Consider the following 22,339-nt stretch of genomic DNA (forward strand, 5'->3'; position numbering starts at 1 on the left):
CCTACAGGATTTTGTTCTGAGTTACCTCACTTTGGTTTCTGTCACTTGGAGAGTCCTAAGTAATTCACCAACCAAACCAAACACACACACACACACACACACACACATACACACACACACACACACACACACACACACACACACACACCACATCACGAACTTACAGTGAGCAGAGGATTCTTGATCTCAAGCCCCCATGACGGTTTGCCTCCCCCAGATGTACACGAACATTCCATGGTCTCACGGCTGCCTACCCCTGCCCACAGTCTTCCTAAGATGATTTCACAGACATCACCCATATATTGCCGGCCACATCGATGGGCTTAGCATCTGTCCTACTGGTTCTACTTCCAAACCTTTGCAAACGCCACTGTCCTACCTATGGTGCCCTGGGCTCCTCCCCTCCAGCATCCTGTGTTCCTGGGTGGTTCCAAACCCGGCTCAATCTAATTTTCCCTGGAAAGTCTTCCCTGATAAACCTCATCTGACTCCAAACGGCACCAGCAGCCTCAGCCTTGGCTCAGCTTCCCCTTCCCTGTAGAGACGGAGCTCATAAAAGCAGACTCAGGAACGTAAATTCAGTTATGCTTTTTTGGGGTGTGCCCTAACTTCCTGATGGTCTGTAAGCTCTTCTACAGAGGAGACTGGGCACGTTTTCGATTCCCCAGCCCCTCCCTACAGCATCTGGCGCACTCTTTCCACACTACAGACACTTAATAAATGTAACTGGCTGCCTGGCTGAAACAGGAAAGTAATAAGCCAGCGTCCAAACTTGCTCCCTGCAGGCCTCTAACTGCCTCCCTGAAAGTGGCAGGCGTCAGAGCCCAAGGCCCTCCACTCACTTCCAGGCTGGAATGAAAATGTGCTGCTGCATGAATGACTCTGAGCCCTTTGGAAAGGTCTGAGCAGGGATCAGGTGGAAGGCAGAGCGGAAGGCTGAAGGGCAGGGTTCTTGGAAAGTGAGCCCTGTCAGAGTGTAAACGCACACAACCAAATCCCCACATCAAGACGGCAGCTGCCTCAGGATCAGCCCCAGGAGCACACAGTGGGACTGGAGACCCCCAGCCTGACCCCAAAACCCATCCCCACAGCCCTCTTCTTCCACGGCCCACTGTGAGCCTTAGTAACGGCTTGCTTCGGGGCTTTCCCCCATTTCCTACCTTATATCCTATACACCACTCTCAACTATTCTTTGCACACAGGGGAACAAGAAAACTTAAGTGACTTTTTAGCATAATCTTTTCAAAAAGTATCTTCACTGACTGGGCTCTTACCATACGCCAGGCACTGTATACCTCTTATCTTGTTTGATTAATCCTCACCATGACTCTGTTGGGTAAATTGCCACTGTCGTTCATGTTTCCCTGAAAGGAAAACGGAGGCCTGGAGATGTTAAGCATCTTGCCGAATCTGTGCCTAGAGCCATATAGACAGGAAGTAGCAGAGGGGGATTCGAATCCACCTAGGTTTTGTGCTGAAGTTGTGTATATTCCTCTACGCCTTATTGTCCCCTAAAATAAGGCAGCAAGACCCCATGCAAAGGAGAGTTTAGCCAAACTGTAAGTTGAGTGTTTCCTGGCCAAGAGCAGGTCCAGGAGGTCAGCAGGGGCACTGCAGGCCAAACTGAGCACTGAGGGAGATTAAGAGCTGAGTGACCATTATGAGACCCCATGTCCACCCAAGGACAAGGCATTAATGGAGAGCAGTGGGTTAGACAACAAAGCTCCAGAAACGAGCTTTGAAAGTGACCATCTGCTTCCTGCAAGAAAGGGGAGAAGGGTCTGGCGGATCTCTCCTCCCTTCCCATGATCACACATTAATATATTTGGTTTATCATCATCATCACCATTAACCAACATTCACTGAGCGCTTCTTTGAGGCTACCTAGTCAGTTACATTATCTCTTTTAACCCTTACAACAACCCAATAAGATGGATGTTATCATCTCCTCTTAACAGACAAGGACACTGAGGCACAGAGGGTTGTAACACTTTGTCCAAGCTGTTCTGCAAGATTCCATTAAGAGCCAGAACCAAACCCATGACAGTCCGCCTCTAGAACCTGAGCTACAGCCATGACCACAGCAGGCCATCACCCTGAGAGGCTCTGGATTTGGGCTCCAAGGTCCCAATACGGGCCCAAGATGTTGGGGGGCGGGACCCCTAAGGAGGCTGGAAAAGAGCAGGCCTGTGTGAACAGGAGTGGTCAGCTATCAGCCCTGGGCAGCCAAGGGGGTGCAGAGTAGGATGAAGAAAGCAGCAGGCAGGCACTAGCCCCTAGCTCTGAGGCAGCTGAAGGACCAGCACCACCTGCAAGGGGCGGAACTCTGGGGCCCTTTCAACACACATCTGTAGCATCCTAGGTTCAAGAAGCTTAAAAGCTGTCCATCCCACCTACCTGCAGGAAGACTCCCCTTGAATATTGCTGTGCTGTGTGACCAGAGCCTTCTGAGGGCTATGACCTTCTCAGGACCAAAACAAAGCCTGCGCTGGATTCCATCCTGATGTGTAAAATACTTCTACTGCACTTTTTGTTGTTGTTGTTGTTGTTGTATTGGGGGTTATCTGGTAGGGAATGTGAAAACGAACAAAGAAAAAGATGTCAGATTTTCATCCCTTTTTTCCTCTTTAAGAAGAGTGTTATTTTGGTAAAGAAGGATTGCAGCCGCATAGATAGCAATGCTGGAGGCGGACAGGGTTTGATGGCTGTGCTAATGCAGTCCTTTAGCATTCAAAGACAAGCCTGTAAGCCCGGGGAAGTGCTGATGACTGCCTGGAAATTATAGAGGAACATTTCAGGCTAGAAAATTGAGATTGTAATTGATCCTCATCTTCATATTCTGTTAGATATCGATGTAACATCATTATCATGAAAAGGTCCACAAATACATATGGATCATTTATGTGTCAAACAATTGTGCTCGCATCTTAAACACAAACCAGGTTTGTGTAGGGAAGTCACTGAGCCCACGTAGAGACGCAGCATCGTGCAAAGGAGCAGGTACCCACTGTGACCTAAGAAACCAGGGTTCAAGCCTCAGCTCCAGCTCCATTTCTTGGTAAAATGCCTTGAAAGTGTCTGTCTCTGCTCCGCACTGCACCTCCCTGTAACATGGTGATGATATTAATAACCTACCTTGTGGGCTGTAACCGAGATAATGTAGGTAAGAACGCCTGGCAGTAGCAGAGGCCTATAAACACGTTCCCCTCTTATCAGCCAGGATTATTGTGACAGCCTTGACTTGTACCTGAGCCCTGTGCTCCTGGAAACAGAGGTTAAAAAGTCCCTCCACCCTTTTGTGTTCCAGGAAATGGCTTACTACAAAGAATCTTCTCTTTCCCTTACCACGCAGAGAAGACTCACTGAAACCAGCCTGGTTTATCTAGGACAAAGCCAGGCACAGACCTTTCAAGTTCCCATTCCTTGCCTCATAAATGATTAGCGGATCTGTTTTGTCCCTAGTAGTTCACTGGAGACAACCAAAATAAAATTGCTTGTTAAGCAAGTAGTTAAGTTTCTCTTGTTCCTCCAGGTGCCTCCAAAGCTGTGGCCCACCGGCAGCCTGGGCCAGGCTGGCCTCAGGATAAACCACTGCCTGATCTACTGCCCTGATCACTTTGTTCCACTTCCTCATTCCTGCTTCTTTCTGGCATCATTTAGTCCTCTCTATGAAAGAAAGATCTCTTCCCCTAACTCTTCAGACACCTGCAGATATTATGGTCAGAGCTTCTCCTTGTTGGCAATAGGCTCTCCTCTCCCACACCTTGGAATAATCCTTTCAAGTGAAGTCTCCTCTTAATTTATTAAGTCTGTGTTTGTTTTTTAGTTGAGAAGTACAAGCAACAGTGACTGCCACTGGCCATGGGAGGACTCTAAGGAACTCTCAGATTCAACAGTGGTCTTCTAAAATTGATCTCCAGTCTTCTCAAATGTCCAAGAACCAAGCAATTAAGAGGAGATGATACATATATATTTTACTAAAACCTTTGTCAGGACCCCACTGCTCTTCCAAGACGCCACTGATGTTGGGTACTATTATGGCCATGGATGGATGGATGGATTCTGATCTTCCCTTCCTGAACCTTTTCACTGTCATCTTTAAGGCCTTGGCACCAGACTCGAAGTCCTGCTTGGGAGTGTCTGATTGGCTCTAGTGTTCTGTGAAGAGGAGTAGAATATGGCCCTTTGGCATGTGGATTATTTTGAGCTGAAGGCAATCAAGACCCAGCAGACTCAAGAAAAACTTTTACCTCTCCCTTAACTACCTAAAAAAATTTGGATATGGGGCCTAGCTCTCAGGACAACCAGAGATAACTCATCTGAAAGGCCTATCTGGATGTCCCGGCAAACATCTAATTACCAAGCACTTGCTATACTATTGTCCTGTGAATTGCCCTCCTTCCCTTTGAAGCTTCAGGCCCCTTATCCCATTCCCTAGTTCAGGCTGGCACATAAGCCTCCACCACCCTTGGGTCTCATATTTTTATGGGGTTTCTGTACATACAAAATTAAATTTGTTTTTCTCCTATTAATCTGTCTTATGTCAGTTTAATTATTAGACAAGCCAGAGAACCTAGAAGCATAGAAAACATTTTATCTTCCCCTACAGTAGTTAGGGCTGAAGAGAAGAAAAATCTGCCTGTGTTGTTTTCTGAGGAGAAAGGCAGGGCTCTGCATCCTACCAATATTACACACAGTGGGGAAGAGAGCCTGATGTTAGGCAAGTCGGGAAAAATGATAAATGTCCATTATATCTTTCTATCTGGATTCCAGATTTTTGTCTTTGTTTTGGGGGGCTGGGTTTCTTTTTTATTTTCTGGACCCAATTCCAATGCAGTAGGGGTGGTTCCCACACACACACCACCAACCAATTCTTGGACACCAGCAAGGTGTCCAAGATTTCAATCCAATTCTGACACTAACTACTCAGGGATAACATCAGATGCCACAGGTTAAGGGCTCAGTGCAACAAGACTCCCCCATCCCCACTCCCTACTTAAGCCATCAGTTGCAAGCCCCAGGCTGTTACCTTTGCTTCTGACCCACCAGTACAGACTGGAGGTCCCTACGACCTCCTCCTTATGTTCTTTTAAGTGCCAGAGTGGCTCACAGAACTCAGGGAAACACTTACGTTTACCAGTATATTAAAAGGTATGATAAAGAATATAAATCAACAGCCAGATGAAGAGACACATTGGGCAAGGTCCTGAACAAAGGATCCTCTGTCCTCATAGAGCCTGGAGACTATTTCAGTGGTACCTGGGAGCACTCTGTTTCCCTAAGAATGGAAGTCTAACAAAAAAGACTGAAAAGCTGTCCTCTTCATCCTTTTACCGAGGCTTCATTACAAAGTCAGGGGTGACTAAGTCATTGGCCATTGGCTGATTCAACCTCTAACCCCTCTCCCCCCTTCCCAGAGGTCAGGAGCGGGACTGAAAGTTCCAACCCTTTAATCACATGGTTGGTCTTTCTTGCCCTTGGGTGGGGCCCCAAAAGTCACCTTTATGTATAACACAACACCTCTTTCACTTTTACGTCCCTGAAGCGTTTCCAGGAACTGTGGATGAAGAGGAAACGTATTTGAATGACCAAATGCCTATTTCTTTTTTTTTCTTTTTTTTTACACTTTTTTAAATGTTTTTTTATTATATTATGTTAGTCACCATATAGTATATCCCTGCAAATGCCTATTTCTTAGGCAACATTATATCACAGGGTTTGTTGTCATTACGAAAAGAGATTCTAAAACTCACGCTATCAGCCAATAAAGTTGGTACAAAACCCCAAAATGATCATATGTGCCCCCGGGCGGCACCAAGCAGTGAACAGATTCAAGGAGGCTGCATCTTCTAGCCTCCTTCCCTCACACTGCCCCCTGCCCACACATTTGGCTGTGATTAATCAGCCCAGATGCTGAGACAAGGAGGGTGCTTGCCAGCCTGACACTCTTCTCTTAAGCCTGAGCCACTTATCACTGAAGAGGAGCCTATGCCCCGTGTGACATGAGGAAGAGAAGGTGTCAGCACTAGCCTGCTACCTACTTCTGCCGGGGCCGCTGCCAAATGCCGGTGGGGAGCTGCAATCAATTGTCGTACAACATGCCAACATAACAGCTGGTGACCAGTCATTAGGGTAATCCACCAAGCATGGGAATTTCAAGAACCCCCTCAGCACACACAGAAAATGAGAGTTATTGCAAAACCAGGTGTTCCGGTCTAATTGCACGAACCAGTTTGAAATGTTAATCTGCTCCCTCAAACTACATTCTGTACGTGAGGAATGTGGAAGAGAGACTCTCAGCCAAGCTTAATGGGGGAGAGCATATACTTTGTTCCCTCATTTATTTATTCCTTCAAGGTTGTTTCGAGTCTTTGAGAATAGAAGCACAGAGAAACGTGGCTGAGACTGACCTTGAGGGCACTGGCTCGGTGTCCCGCAATAGCACAGCAGCCATCAGACTGTGCCAGCCCGGCCCTTAGCAAAGCCAGCCTGCACTCCAACAAGCCTCCCCAGTTCTGCCTCTGGATGACACAGCAGCCAGGCCTGCCTCCAACACACCCAGGGACTCCCATTGTCACAGCCTGAGCCATCTGCTCCTGTTCTGGAAGGAGGTAGAACCTGGCCATTGAGAGAACCTCAGGGGCAGACATGCCTTGCTTCAAGCCCCTGCCCTGCCCTGGCCAGCTGTGTGATCTGGGCCAAGTTTCTAAACCTCTCTGAGTTTCTCGGATCCTCTGTTCCGTCCTCTCTAGAAAACACGATAATGATGTCTACCTCACAAACTTGAAGATTAGCCCAGCTGATGTATGTAAAGCTCTCAGCAAAATCTATGGCTCATGCTGAGGACTCCATAAAATAACTATTATTATTAATTCATTAAATTAGATGATTTTATTTCTGAGAATCAGAAATCAAAGTATCTCCATCACAGCTCATTATTTAAAGACAAAACCACTCCCACGTTAACCGGGTCCTTCATTCTTTTCTCCCCAGTCTCACTTTCTGATGTTTAGGGCTTGCCATAACATGGCCTCTGCTGTTTCCTCAAGTTGACCTGCCCCTGTTTTCAACACTCATTCCTCCACCCCCCACCTGCACGATATGTTCTATCCTGTCTCTCATGACCCAGACAGCACTTTCTGCCGTCCTCACCCTCCCACACCTAATGCTTTTCAAAGCCTAGATCAAACCCTGCCTTCCCCACAAAATTCTTCTGGCTATTCTAGCTCACTCTTTCAACAACAAATACCAGCTGAGCATCAGTGCTAGGCTGGATCCTGGGCCTCCCCGAGGCTGGGATGGAGTATGGACAAAACAGACTCATCCCTGCCCTCCCATCACTCCCTCCCTGTACCACAACTGCACTTTACAGTGTGCACTGCCACCAGTGTGCACGGCGGGGCCGCGTGTCATTCTTGCCCTTTGATGCTAACTTTGTAAAGAAATGATACAGGCAATGTTGTGGAAGAAAGAACAGGCTGTGAAGTCAGAGAGTCCTGAGTTCAAATCTCAGCCCTGCCTCTTGCTGGCTGTGGGATCCTGGGCATGTACTTAATCTCACTCTAAGACCAGATGTGGTATGCAGGCAGAACCAATGCTCTGTCACAGTGTGAGGACCGCTGGCTTCTGGAACAAGCTGCTGATGTGATGTGACATCTTAGGATTACTGTGCCCTAGCTTTCAGGGCAGATATCTGGGGACTGTCCTGGGCCAGTGCCAGGTAGCCACTTTCTAGGCACTAGGCAATGACTTCTACTCTCTCCTCAAAATTGGTGCACAACATAGGAGCCAGCTTTTTCACAGAGTTCTTTTTTCCCATTCTCTGCAAAATTGTTTATGAGTGTATTTTTGAATTGTCCTGGGAAACATATATATCTTGTTACTCCAAAGCTAGGCTACCATAACTCTGACTTCTACCATAATTCTGATTCTTCTGGGAAGAATCTAGGAGAGAGTGAAATAGATTCTGGATGCCCTTTCAAATGAATTCTGCCAGTTCTGCACTATATTATTTGACCATTCTTATAGCAGTGAGGATGTGACAGAGCCCAGGAAATCTCCCCGGGGCCACAGGTGTGCTCCCACAGGGTCTGCTGTTTACCCCTGCTAAACGGTAAAGAGCAAAAGGACTCCCACCCCTGTTTGTCAATGCCTCTTTACCTTGGGTCCTCCATCTCTCTGTGGCTTGGAGGGTGCTTTGGGGTGATGGCAGTAACCTGTAAAATTGAATTGATTCTTTGGCCACAGAATCTTTGTTGTAACTACCTCAGTCCTAAGCCTAACAAAAAGGCACTTGAGTCCATTAAAAGGTGGTCAAAAAAGCAAACCGCTCCAAGATCCAACCAAAATGACAATTTATAAAAGCACAAAAGGCAATCAATTCATAAAAGTACTCAGACCAGAAGACAGGGTAGAAAAGGACCAAAGAAGTCACAAGGTGAATTAAATCCCACTGGTTGCAAACAACAGTGACAGAGGGCTACAAGGAGACAAGAGCCATTCTTCAAGGCAGGGACCCCTCCTCACCATCCCCCCCCAATAATCAGCAGTGGGAGAGGGAATGCCAAGGAGTCCCTGGCTAAAGTAAGGTCCTCAGGGATCGGTCGTCCCAGTACTTCGCCCCCAGTCTGAAACTGAACAGTCAAAAGAAATTGGGAGTTCTTTCTGGAAATGGGTAAGATATCACAGTGGAACAGGCATTCCAAAATAGGGCCATCCCAATTTTGCTGACTGCTCCCCACTCAGACACCCTAAAATGCAGCATGCCAGTACAGCTGGCCCACCCACCGCCTGTAGCCCTCTCCTTCAGCAGAAGGGTAATGGCCAGGAAATCCACATACAGCTACCATAAACAGCCTGGTTCTGTCCTCATAAATGTGCGGGGACAGTCAAGGACCAGCAGACCCTTAAGGAGAACACAAAGGAACAAACAGCTTGAAGGAGCAAACAGGCCACTGGAGAAACAGAACAGAGGAAATACCACAGAACTCAAAAAAATTCAATTCAGTAACTCCAAAGAGACTTTGAGAAGAAACTGCACCCATAAAGACTGGGTGCTATGAAAATAAAATTGTCGAAGCGGAAATGCAAGCAAATACGCCAACATGGAAAGCAAAAAGACAAAGAGACAGATACAACAGGAGAGAAAAATTGAGAGATGTAGAAGATTAATAATAACAGCCAATATCCATCTCCTGGAAGTCCAGAGAGAGAACAAAAAGGAAAAAAATAAAGGAAGGGAGGAAAGAAGGAATAAATATTTCTAAGGTCTTTATTGCTGAAAAGCCCACCAAGTACTAACCAAGGTGATTATAAAAAGACCAATTCCTAGATTTATCCTCATCCGTTTTCAGAACATGGATTAAGAGAAATTTCTGAAACCGTTTGGGAAAGAGTTTAGCTACAAAGGATTAATAATCCTCTCAAGAAGAAGTCTGGATAATAGAAGACAGTGGGGTAACGCCTCCAAAATTTTGAGTAAAGTTATTTTGCACTCAGAAGCCAGCCAAGTGAAAGGACAAAATAAAGATATTCTCAGACCTGCAAAGAGCCAGACATTTTACTTGAAAAAAATTACCTGGGGATATGCTCCAGAAAAGCAAACAAACAAAAAGGGAATCTGTGGAAATAAAGACCAACCAAATGGGAACAGGCAAAGGCTATTTCTGCAGAGCTCACAAGGGAGTCAGCCACCATCGCTTGCATTCTGGTGGAGAGTCAAAGGCAGGCAGAGGAGTGGGAAAGCTCTATCGTGGACAAAGGGAAGGCTTCGGGTGTCCCTGCTTGCAGGCTGCTGGCGTGGAGAAGTTGTGAGCAGGCTAACTAGACGTGCGGCATCCCGTGTGACTGGTTAGGGGAGCACGTTTGGCTTTTCCTGGTAGATTTTACATTAGAAGAAGGGCAGACATTAGGAAAAGTGTCAGCCATCCATCATGTCCTGCCCATTTGGGGCCCATTATTACAGAGGTTATCATTCGGCTTTCTGGGCTGGTTGCTGGAGATAGGGGTCTGACTTCCTACAAGTCTGACTTAGATACAGCAGCCTGGCTCCCTGGGCTGGTTACTGTAGAGAATGGCTTGGCGTCTTACACTGATTGCTATAGATCGTGGGTCAGAGTTCTATTTTTCTGGAATCATCTGGCCATTGTCTATTTGTATATTCAGTCTCACAAACCCAAGACTGCATGAGATCCAACAAAGAGTGGAACTAAGTCAGGAGTGCTCAGGAAGACACAGAAAAAAGTCTGTTCTAAAACTGGTCATTCTGCAAATAGAATGATTAAGAATTTGGACGTTCTTAATAGTATGGTGAAGATGCTATGTGTTACCTCAGCCAACAAGAAGAGAAACACATGCAATTAGAAATTCCAGGATGAAAGCCATGTTCCAGATATGAAATAAATTTAAAAATGGGTTATTATTTTGGAGAACTGATGGAGTACAGAAGGAATCCATTTGACCTTGATGCTTGCAACAACCTCTCTCTGAGCAGCCAAAATTTAGTGAAACAGGATTACATCTCCTCTCTAGATCCAAACACTCCACTGGTTCTACAATGAATAATATTTGCAAAATCACAATATTATTAAAGTTTTATATAATGATTTTCATTGGTCAACATCCCCTGATATGTAAACAAAGCATCAAAGGACTAATTATGGTTACTCTGTCAATTATAAATGCTCTAAATTTTGACAAAGTACAGTACAGTTAGTACTGACCACTATTGGGAGGAGGAGGAAGAAGGAGGAAATGGAGAACTAATGTCCTCATGTTACATGGTAGAGACACAAGGGATACTGAGTTAATGAATCAAGGAATGAAAGCTTAAGGACCTTATTTCAAAACGTAGTGGAAATAAATAGAAGAATAAAAATATAACCAAAATCGGCAGGAAGAAGTTAGGGGAAGACGCGTGCCTCATTTATCATAGTGGGGAGTCAATAGTCATCAAATTGACGACAGCAGGAATGGAAATGTAAGCACATTATTTGAGTTATGTACAAAACTATCACCACCATCACCACCCCCCAAAAAAGTACAGTGAAGAATGGGATCAGCAATGGAGGTGCAGGGAGACACTTACTTCTCATGTCATACCCTTCTGGACTATTTTATTAGTTATTTCCCTGGGCATATGTGGTTAATATTCCTTTCTTTCTTTTCAACTTAAAAGAAATCAGGATTCAGAGACAATATATGAGCACCCTCACAAAGCTAACTTCTTTTTCTCTGTCCCCCAAAACAACCTTGGTCTTTCTTTTTTTTTTTACTTTCTTTTTTTAATTTTTTATTATATTATGTTAGTCACCATACGGTACATCCCTGGTTTCTGATGTAAAGTTCGATGATTCATTAGTTGCGTATAACACCCAGTGCACCATGCAATACGTGCCCTCCTTACTACCCGTCACCGGTCTATCCCATTCCCCCACCCTCTCCCCTCTGAAGCCCTCAGTTTGTTTCTCAGAGTCCACAGTCTCTCATGCTTCATTCCCCCTTCTGATTACCCCCCCCCCTTTCTTTATCCCTTTCTTCCTCTACCTATCTTCCTAGTTCTTATGTTCCATAGATGAGAGAAACCATATGATAATTGTCTTTCTCTGCTTGACTTACTTCACTTACCATTATCTCTTTCTATTTGACCTGGCCTTACCAAGGTTGTACTTCAGCTATGCTTTCTCAAAATTACCTTCCAGGAGACCCAGTAGAGACATTTAATGCCTGTTTACTGCATAGATAAGAAGATAGTGATTCATTCCTCCCATAAATATTTACATAATACCTACTGTGTGAGAGGGGCGCCTGGGTGGCACAGCGGTTAAGCGTCTGCCTTCGGCTCAGGGCGTGATCCCGGTGTTATGGGATCGAGCCCCACATCAGGCTCCTCTGCTATGAGCCTGCTTCTTCCTCTCCCACTCCCCCTGCTTGTGTTCCCTCTCTCGCTGGCTGTCTCTATCTCTGTCGAATAAATAAATAAAATCTTTAAAAAAAAATACCTACTGTGTGAGAGGCCCTGGGATTCAAGAGTGAACAAAAGAAGTCCCCACCCTCGGGGAAACTATTTAAATTCTTGTGGGCGAGACAGACACCAAACAAGGAAAGCTTGCCCCTCCTTCACCTGAAAGAAAAGAACACTGCCTTCAGAGCTAGAGAAACCTAAGTCAGCATCTCTGTTCTGAGACCTTGAGCCAATGACTAAACCTTTCTGACCCTCGATGACCTTGTCTATAAAATGGGGAAGAGTTGCTGGAAGAGTATGAATGTATCCAGACTCCCAAGGGAGGTAACACAGATGCAAAGTCAGGTTTTGTTGTTTTTTTTTAAATAGAAATATAAAGTCAAAGTCTCCAAAACCCTTTGGGAGGAGCTTATAACAATATAAATGTCAAATTACTTCTGCTTTCATATGAGCCAAATAAGTGGAGAAAAAATCCAGATTAAAATATCCACAGCATATTATTGCCCTGTCTCAGAAAGTCACAAGGCATGATAGTGTAACAAATGCCCTGAGAAGTCCTGCAGCAAACAGACCTAGTCCACGCACCATTTCCCAACTTATATCATCATGGAAATCTTCCACCTACTCTTGGCCCTAGCCCATCTGAGCATCCCCCATCCACCATAATTCTACTGAGCTAGTGCTTAGCAGAACACGCTTTAGAAAATGCTGAAGTAGAGGGCTTGTTGATTCTGCTTAGCTCAAGTCAACAGTCTTCATGATGTCCCTCACACTAAAAACAGCTCACTAGACTTGAGCAAGGCCATGTGGCCAACTGCAGACCTCACTGTGAACCACCAGATTCTCTCCTAAAAGCGCTTGCCGTTCGGTGGGTGGCATGCAAGTGGCAGCCGCATCTGAGCCCAGCACCCAGTTCTGCAGCCTGTGCACCCCTTCTGAGGGAGCAGCATGGACAGGATTGGGCCTCTCTGGGCTCCTGCTATCAGGTGGGGCTCAACAGTGAATCTAAACCGCCAGGTTCTTTGGTCTAACCAGAGCTAGGAAATTCACCCCAACAACACCTGCTCCTCAAGTAGCTGACCAACTAACGCTACAAACATTTCTAGAGCCCCCCCCCCCCATAGGGAGGTGTATGGCAGCAACTTCTAAAGGTGCCTGTGGATTCGCTCAGCCCCACACACCCTCAGCCACCCTGCCCCGCTCCCTATCCACCCACATCACACACACCACTCACACACACAGCTACTCTTGGCTTCTCACACATGCCAAAAAAGCTGTCCTTGGGACATACTGGCTTGCCAAAAAAGAGTTTTGGAGACAAAATTGCTGCTGCAGGAGAAAACTAGCAAATCAAAGGGCACGACTGGCATCTCCTCCTGTCTCCATGACATCTTCATTCTGAGCAGAAAGTAGAACCGGGATAACACTGACAGCTGTTGGTCCTCCTGCAGGAGGCCTGAAGCCCACAGTCCCTCCAAATGGCAAGTTCTATTGCTCCCTCCTCCCACCCGGCAGCATGCAGGCTGTCACCTGAAGCCCTGCCTGGCTTTGTTCCCTAGCAGCGAAGACACTCGCTGGCAGCCAGGCTGGTGTTCTGCCTGACATTCACCCCCCACTCTGTTCAAACCACATCCAGCATTTGGAAAAATAATACAGCGCAGAAGGTAGAGAAATCAGCAACTGCCCACTGGGGGTGACTGGCGCGTGAGAAGTTCTCTTCCCTCCAGAACGTTCTCTCCCACCAGCTGTAAATGCCTAAAATATTAGAGTGAGAGTTTCATTCCCTTGGCTGAAGGCAGGGACAGCAAGAGGGAGGTACGTGGTATGTCCTCCTGCTCCCTCCTCTGCGTTGCTGCAGGCATCCTGGGCAGCCTGGAACTCCTCCCTGCCAGATCCTGCCTGTGCACCTGCTCCTCCACAACCCAGGCAGCCACGGCCCGACTGAACCTCCCGTGGGGTTTTCATCCCATTCAATATACCTTCCCTTCCCATACTTGTGGGTTACATGAAAATACTTGAAATAATTCAGAAGTCATGCAGAACAAAAAAGTATGCTAAGGGAAAACAGACAATAGCTGCAAACAAAAGTAACAGACTGCTGAAAACTACTGAAGCTGGTGGATATGTGTGGGTTCCTTATACTTCTGTCTCTACTTTTGTGTGGTTGAAAATATAATACAAATTTTAAGGAAAATACGTGTGTGTGTGTATACACACACACACACACACACACACACACACACGCACATATACGTTCCCAGTGTTCCTCCCTACCTAGTATCACTTCCAACAGTTATCAGCAATTTAAATTATAATATGAATGATTTTTGGTTCTTGTATTTTTTTCTTTTTTGAGAACATATTTTGATAGTAAAAGAATAGAAACGCCACTGAACTCTCAGTAGGCAGGAGAAGGCTGAGAGCTGTGGGGGTAGATGGGGAAGAGGGGCAAACATACTTGCGAGGCTGGGGTCCCTAAACACAGGGAAGGGTCCCTAACTTTGCAGAATGCAGGAGCTCCTCCTGTTTAAGAACAATCAATCACATCGGGTTTGGCAGTTTGGTGGAGGTCCTGACCGGCCACTTGCTCTCTGCATCGGGGACTTCTGAAGCGGTCTCGTCTTCGCTATCACCCACCTCTGCTTTTTGCACCAACCTACTTGAGTGTTAGAGGCCAAGGTCTGGCTTTGAGGTATGAACTTAGAAGTTTGTGGGCTGGCCCACCTGCTGTTTCAATGGACCCAGTCTTTAAGTCAATGACTCTGTTTTTCTCTCTGATTCCAAGGATCTGCTCTCAGCCTCCTGCAGTTTTAGGAGACTTCAATTCTTGTCCATAATTTATTGAAGCATCAAGCTTCTCAAATGAGGCCATCCTTCAAAATATTGTGAAAAGGGAGAAGTTGGTCTTCCTAATCCACCAGCCCAACAGTTCCTTTTCCTATCAAGCCCCTGCTAAACTCAGGCTGTTCCCCTGATCAAAAAACAATCAATAAAAAAGCAATTCTGCAGTAAAAACATCAATTCCTAAGGCACTCAATGATAGGAATATGGTTAAATAAATTGGCATTATCCAGATAATGGAATATTCATGCAATTATTAAAAAGGATGAACTAGATCCATAGGGACTGATATGAAGATCTCAAAGATACACTATTTAGAGTGTGGTGAAAGTCCAGTCCTATGGGCCTGAATTCATTCCCTGCATAGACAGGAAGAATCTTACCTGTTAGTAACCAGAAGTGATCACTGACAAAGCCTCCCTCTCAGCAGAAAGCCAAACCTAAATGGTTGAGCACAGGGGGATGGCGGAGTTTGAAAATGGTCTTGAGCCTTGTTCCAGGAAAAACAAAAGCTATTCTCCTCTACGTGCAGACCTGACAGCAACTGAAACGAACAAAGTCAGGCAAGATTCTCTGCATATTTATGCCTTTTGGGGATGGAAAGCAGTTACCTTAAGATCCAAACCTCTAAGTTCTAAGTTTCTAAGCATCCAGCATTCTTTATCTTCTTTCACACCTGAGCATTTCAAAGATCTTTGAAATTGCTGAGAGACCCCCCTCAGGCCAGGGACAAAGAAAGAAAGGAGGTCTGGTGCATCCCAGGTCTAAATTCCAAAGAGGAAGTTCTGTGCCCTCAGGTGGGGTGAGTGAGTAAGTATGACAGCGCTGAATGTGAGGTGAACCTCAAGGGGTCAAGTTCCTTCCCTTCACACTCCCATCTGGATATCTTCTTTTTATAACTCTTCTCTCCTAGAAGTTTTGAGGTTGCCTTAGCAGGATATGGCAGAGACTGCCACATCTCCATATTCTCCAATCTTCGACTGGGCAAATGGCTGTGTAAGATAAAGACCACACTTCCCAAGCTCTCTTGCCAACTGTGGCCAATCACCTAAGTCCTGGCCAAAGAAAAGTAAGAGGATATGGTCAGTACAATGATAAGTGGGATTTCTGGGGAGAGTTCTTAGAAAGATTCTGACTCCTCCTCCTTCCTTTTTTCTGCTGGCTGGAATGGCTGGAGTGAGAACAACAATTTTGTACTTTCCACTAGGTGCAAGCTTCATGCTGAAGATGGGACAACAGACGAAGATCCTGAGTTCCTAATGATCATAGACCCACTACACTGGTTTAGGACAGCCTATATGTATTAGAGAAATAAACTTCAATTAAGTTTAAGCCACCATTGTGTTGGATTTTCTATGAGCCATAGCCAAGCTTAAATGTGGCCAAGAGAGATAGAAAATCTTCTGAGATCTTCCGCCTTAAAAGAATCCAAGACCTTTAGCAGATATGTGTGTGTATAAATCTTTTCAGAGTTCTGAAACAGCTCAGCAGTTGTTTTATGCTGCATGGAACTGAGAATAAGATTACCAAAGAGGGTTCTAGAAATGGGTCATGTGCCTCTTCCTCTATTTCCCTAGAAAAATCTCATTCCTGTAGCTGTCCTAGAGACTCTGTTCCCTTTTTCTCCAGCCCACCCTGGGATCACTGGCCAGACTGCAGAATCTATGGGCAGTAGGTAAGAAGAAGGCTTTCTCAGAGTCTCTGCTTTATTTCAGAGCAACTTCCATTAATTCCTTAAACAATGCAAGTGGCTAGGTCAGGATGTCCAGTTATAGTGACCAATGACCAGTGCTCCCCTCAGTCTTCAGATAAGAGCTCCAATTGTGATACTGGACTCCTTATTCTTTTTTCCTTCCATAACCCAGATTTAACCCAGCTTAAGCCAAAGTTAAGCAAAACTTAATCAGAACTGATTCTTCTTTTCCAATTCACCGTCTCAGGTAGAACCACTGCCAAGATGAGATTTTCGTGAAAAGCCATAACAGGAAAGACCATCATTCTCAAGGTTGAACCCATGGGTATAATAAAAAATGTGAAAGCCAAGATTCCTCCCAATCAGCAGGGACTCATTTTGCTGGAAGAACAACTGGAAGATGGATGCACCAATGTCTGATTACAACATTCAAAAAGAGACCATTTTTGCTGTTGAGACTTCATGGTGCTATTAAGAAAAAGAAGTCATCCCACATACTCCCAAGAAGAATAAGCATTAAGAGAAAGACAGTAGAGTTGGTTGCTCTGAAATCCTGCAAGGTTGATGAGACTGGCAAAGTTGGTCTCCCTCTTCAGGGGTGTCTTTCTGGTGGCTTCGTCATGGCGAGCCACCTTGACACACATGACTATGCAAGAGTTGTCTACACCTTGCTTCAGCCAACCAGAAGACAAGAAAACACGTGTGTGTGAATACAAGACCAGAAGGACTTTGAATACGGAACTGAATTTCAATGTTTTAAATACAAGGATCTTATTCTCAAAAAGACAAAACTATAGTAATGCAGAACAGATCAGTGGTTGTCAGGGGTTACGAGTGGGGAGAGCATGTGATTGCTAAGGGGCAGCAGGAGGGAGCTTTCTAGGGTGATGACAGTTCTGTACCCTGATTTGTGTTGGTGGTGGTTCCACAAATTTATATGTGTTGAAATTCACAGAATTACACATCAAAAAACAACAACAACAACAACTCAAACTCACTGAATGATAGCTTTTTAATTAAATTAAATTTTTAAAGTTCTTTTCTGAGCAGTTAAAAAAATAAACAGACCCATAGGCTAGTTCATTAAGAAACTAACAGTGAATGTGTCTAGACTGCCAGCATCCAGGTGCCAGTCTTGCGCTGTACTTCACACCCAGAGGTCATGTGTCACGTGGAAATGGCTGCAGGGATGAGCTCTTAGGTCACAGGGGGCCAAGCCCCTGGTGGAAAGACAGTAGGACAATAACTGTGCACAAAAGCTATTATATCTTCTTACAGAGAGGCATTCTCTGAGCACAGTGATTCACAGGAAACCTCCAAAGTGTGCAAAATAAAGCAGCTTGCAAAAGAGAAAAAGAAAATGCTCAGCTGGCTCCACCTGACTAGTTAACCAGAAAAGTTACAACCACCAAAAAACACACACAAAAAAACCAATCATAAAAACCCTATGCGTGATGTAAGCATCACAATCTAGTCTCAGTGGGTGCCTGCACAGCCACAAAGCTTCCTGCCTGGAGGCTTCCAATGGCTCACGGAAACTTGGAACCAACCACAGAGCTGGGAAGGAGGTTGGCACATGGGGAGGAGAGTTCCAGAATGAGGTTACATTTCCCACCAGCACAGTATAATGAGAATGCAGAGACAAGATTAGGTTAATTTATGGACAAGTATAGAATTTGAGATTTCTGGGGCGCCTGAGTGGCTCAGCTGTTAAGCGTCTGCCTTCAGCTGAGGTCGTGATCCCAGAGTCCTGGGATCGAGCCCCACATCAGGCTCCCTGCTCAGCAGGAAGCTGGCTTCTTCCTCTCCTATTCCCCTTGCTTGTGTTCCCTCTTTCACTGTCTCTCTCTGTCAAGTAAATAAAATCTGAAAGAAAGAAAGAAAGAAAGAAAGAAAGAAAGAAAGAAAGAAAGAAAGAAAGAAAGAAAAGAAAGGGAAAAGAATTTGAGATTTCTTACCTATCTGAGCTGGGGGGGCTAAGATTGGTGCCTACCATGCAAACAAAATTCACACACGGTCACTGTCAACGACTAAGTAGTATTCCTTTTTTTTTTTTTTTTTAAAGATTTATTTATTTATTTATTTGACAGAGAGAGACAGAGAGACAGCCAGTGAGAGAGGGAACACAAGCAGGGGGAGTGGGAGAGGAAGAAGCAGGCTCCCAGCGGAGCAGGGAGCCTGATGTGGGGCTCTATCCCAGAACCCTGGGATCAGGCCCTGAGCCAAAGGCAGACACTTAACGACTGAGCCACCCAGGCGCCCCAACTAAGTCGTATTTCTTCCTCCCTTCCTCACCCTCTTCCTCTCCACAATGCTGTCTGTGCCCACATCGCTTCCCTTCAGCCCACCGGGGAGAGCAGGGACAGAGGGTTTCCACACATGGTCCAGGGAACAAATTCAAGGACCTTCCTTGACTCTCCACTTGTCTGCCTCAGGGCTTTTTCCCTCTAAATCCCAGTTATTAAGAGCAGCCTGAAGGTTAAGGATTAATACCCTGAAGGGCATCCCTCAATCAGCAAGTCCGCATCAGGATTGAGCCCAACTGCCCACTGCAGCTACCAGCTCACTACTGGCTTTCTCTTCTCCTGTGTCTCCCTCACCCCTTTTCCTTGGATCACTGACAAACTAAACTCCTCCCCAATCTCTGTTTAAGGCTCATCTTTTGGGAAATCCCAAACTAAGACAAGTACACCTAGATCATCCCTCTCTGCACCATCTCACTCATTCTGCGATGTCCTACAGCCATCTCCTAGAACATAATTGCACTTTTCCATCAAATGCCAATGGCTGGGAAAACTTAAATCTCTTAATGTCAGTACATGGACTAAGGTGTCGGGCTGTTTCTAACGAGGATATTGTAGCCACCTCCCCTGCGTCTCAGTTGCCTTTAACTATTTCGGGAAGCTGCCTGAGCCTCTCGCCCCCAGCCCAGCTTCCCTGCATCCCCCTGGTTGTAAGCAACACACCCTGCTTGTTTTGGTCTTCTGCCTCCGTTTGTGCAGTGAGCCCCAGGGGGCTCGCGCTCTGAGGATTTAGGTGCCCACTGGAGGGCTTGCAATGTCTTCACTAATTAGGGAGGTGAAAGGGCCATGCAGGGGAGACTCTGCTCCCGCATCTGACACCAGTGTTACTCCAGGTGGCACATCCTTCTCCCCCTCCCACATCTGTCTGTTCAAGCCCACTGCCTTCCAGCCACAACTGCTCAGGTTAAGACGCATCAAGATGGAAAGTTGCCACTTGATTAAGATAAAAATAAAATAATCAAAATACATAACACATTCCTCCTTAGAACAGATGGCCGGGGAGCTTGCCTCATAAAATTGAACATCAAAAATGAATCAGGGGGCGCCTGGGTAGCGCAGTCGTTAAGCGTCTGCCTTCGGCTCAGGGCATGATCCCGGCGTTCTGGGATCGAGTCCCACATCGGGCTCCTCCGCTGGGAGCCTGCTTCTTCCTCTCCCACTCCCCCTGCTGTGTTCCCTCTCTCACTGGCTGTCTCTCTGTCACATAAATAAATAAAATCTTTTAAAAAAATGAATCAGAGGCTCATCTTGCTGCATAATCAAGAATTTGCTCACTGTTTGTACTACAGCCAGGCGGGAGTTGGAGATGCCATCGACCGAGGTAGAGACGTAAAGAGAAACCAAAGATTCCATCATGAGCCTCTCCTGAGCCTTGTCCTCTGCACGTCAGGTAACACGAGTCTACATCAGACACCGTGTCAGTGTATGTATGACAGGGGGGTGGGGATAAGAGGGTATAAAGTAAATGGAAAATGTGTCAGTTTACCCTTTCAGGAAGACCTGCAGCTACCTTTTATCAGACTGTAACTGTTGACATTTTTTCCTAAAGAAAAAGTATTCCAGCCACCTCATGTTTTTTATCTCATGGAGACATCCCAGCCCAGACACTTGTCACTTTACTCCAGTTACAACATTTTAGCATATTGCGTTATGATTTATTTGTTTACTTAGCTCCCTTGAGCTCTTTGAAGGCAAGGATAATTTCAAGGATAATGTGACTTAATATCACAGAGCCCAGCAAAGACTTCAAATAAACGTTTGATAAATGAATGAACAAAAATAATCAGAATTATTGGAAGAGCCTCTCAGTTGATCTAGCTTCTTCCGTTCTCTTTTCTCCCTTCCATATGGCCGCCAATTTCAATCCCTCTAAAACTTACAATGAGATAGACCTATAGGTGCGATGAAATCATCTCCACAGTCAAGTGAAAAAGGCAGATTCAGAGCAATGCATGTATAATACATGCCTAATTGATTTAAAAGAAGAGGAGGAATATGTACGTATGTGGTTTATATATTCCTAAATACTCCCACCAGAGGTGACAATATTAAAAAACAGCTGACTCTAGGGAGGGGTAGCTAGAAGCTAGGAATGGAAAAGAACCTTCTTTTTTCTTACATATCCCTCTGGACTTTTAATTTTTACCTTTGTGTATGTATTTCTACTTTTATCAGTTTAAAAAGTCAGTGGACAATCATTTTAAGCATCACGGGTTAAATTACTCTCCTACTCAAAAATATTTGACTACCTATTTTCCAAAAGTCAGTTAATCTCATGAACCCCAGTCTGACTTTCTAACCTGTCCCTAATCAAAGCCCTCTGCAGAACCTCTCACTAATGTTCTAGTCTCTACATGATGGGATCGTTTCTGTTATTCCTCAGAGCTGTTCACAAATATACCAGTTCTCCTTCCAGGCACATGGCTAACTTAAGGGTTGTCATGTGTTGTGCCCCTAATGGGCAGGGATGAAAGACAGAAGTGTTAGAAGCTTGTGGTAGGCATGTTCTAAAATGGCGTCCAATGACCCTCATTTCCTGGCATTTACCCACTTGTGTTGTCCCCTCCCCTTGAGTGTGGGCTGGACCTAATGACCTGCTTCTGATGAACAGAATACAGCAAAAATAATGGAATGTCACTTCCAAGATTAGGTAATAAAAAATTGTGGCTTGGGTGATGAGCATTAAGGAGTGCATGTGATGTAATGAGCACCGGGTATTATATGCACCTGATGAATCACTAAACTCTACCCCTGAAACTAATACTATATGTAAATCCATTAAATAAAAAATAATAAAATAAAATAAAGTAAAATAAAATGGAGTGTGGCTTCTGTCTTGCTGGCATGCTCCCTCTCTCTGGCTCTTTTCACCTAGCAAGAAACTAAAGGTGGCCTCCGGCTCTCAGTCCAGCAGTCCTCAAGGAAAAAACTCCTGTGAACAGTCATGTGAGTGAGCCTGGAAGTGGATCCTGGCCCTGCTAAACCCTGAGATGACTACAGGCCCAGCTGACACCTTGGCTGCAGCATTACGAGAGACTGAGCCAAAGAATCCAGCTAAGACCTACAGAAACAGTGACATAATGAATGCATGTTGTTTTAAGTCGCTCAGTGTTGGCATAATTTGTCACACAGCGATGGATAACCAACACAGAGCCACTGCATCCTTCCTTCCCCTGCTGGGGTGATCCTCAAAGTGCACGTTGAGACGGACCTCATCCCTGAGCAGCTATGATGAGGACAGCCTCCAACCAACCCCCCTGAACAAGGAGGGGGACCAAGATACAAACCACTGTCTATTTGGGCTGGTTGTTACGGCAGTACAACTTAGTCCATCCTGACGAATGCATGACATATGTGAAAGCACTGTGGAACTTTAAGGTACAATCCAAATGTAAAGTATTACCATTACTACCTGAACATTCAGCACCCCTACATCCTGACCTGTGACCCCATCTCTCAAGCTACTCATCAACTGTTCTTCATCGGGACCTCTGCCACACACTACTAACAACCCCAGCCCATAGCAGTCAGTCCCCATTC

At 45.4% G+C, this 22,339-nt stretch overlaps 1 long non-coding RNA gene across 1 annotated transcript in view; it reads right to left on the reverse strand.

Moving 5' to 3' along the window:
• The window catches only part of LOC123792575 (uncharacterized), a 108,495-nt gene that overhangs the window by 38,752 nt on the left and 47,404 nt on the right, over positions 1–22,339 (reverse strand). Inside the window, exon 4 of the long non-coding RNA XR_015727016.1 lies at positions 2,398–2,564. This is a non-coding gene — a long non-coding RNA (uncharacterized LOC123792575). The remainder of the gene's footprint in view (positions 1–2,397; positions 2,565–22,339) is intronic.

Source organism: Ursus americanus, chromosome 16 (genome assembly GCF_024610735.1).
Source record: "Ursus americanus isolate L20-20 chromosome 16, mUrsAme1.1.p, whole genome shotgun sequence".
NCBI lineage: Eukaryota > Metazoa > Chordata > Mammalia > Carnivora > Ursidae > Ursus > Ursus americanus.